Here is an 810-nt window from a genome sequence, read left to right on the forward strand (position 1 = left end):
GCTATCACTTTAATTTACAGCTAGGAAGAAGCAAGAGGAAAAAGCAACATCCAAGACTACGATCTAGAAGAGACATCTGAGGAGAGGAAAGAGGCCTTTGAACGGAAGAGGGTTGAAAAAAGCTCTCCCCTCCAAAATTTTACCTCCTTCACATATTATACCTCGATTTAACTCTGCTCTCCAACCAGCTCAGGAGATGTCAAAATTGACCCTGGGAATACCTGTGCTGGTTTCAAGAAAGTATGACAGTGGGCTGAATAGACAGATGGCCACTGAGAAAGACTAATGTATCTTCCTTAAATAAAATGACTGGAGAGGAAAGAATAACTTAGAGTCTTCTTGGGAGAAGTAAGACACAGTGACGAGTCCATCTGAAATGGCTGGAGTCCAATCGAAGTTTTCTGCTTTCACACGTGAGGTTGCAGCTGACTGACTGCTCATTTGTACTGGTTAGGGAAAAAGCTGAACTGCTGAGCAAAGAGGCCCTGAGACACAGCAGCTTAAAGAAAGTGAAGCATATTTCTCTCTCATAAACAGTCCTGAGGCAAGTGGTTGAGTCTGGTGGGCAGCTCCACCCAGTCTTTAGATGCCTCTTTTTATTCCACAGAGTTTCTTCGCCATAGGGTAGGAGTTAGAAAGCTGCAGGCCTGTGAGCTCAATACAACCTGCCACCTGTTTTTATAAATAATATGTTATCGGAAAACAGCCATGTCCATTTGTTTATGTGTCATCTTTGGATGCTTTCACATCGCAAGGCAAAGACTGTGTGGTCACAAAGCTGAAAATATTTAATACTGGCTCTTTATAGAG

Source organism: Pteropus alecto, unplaced genomic scaffold (assembly GCF_000325575.1).
Source record: "Pteropus alecto unplaced genomic scaffold, ASM32557v1 scaffold7, whole genome shotgun sequence".
Classification (NCBI taxonomy): domain Eukaryota; kingdom Metazoa; phylum Chordata; class Mammalia; order Chiroptera; family Pteropodidae; genus Pteropus; species Pteropus alecto.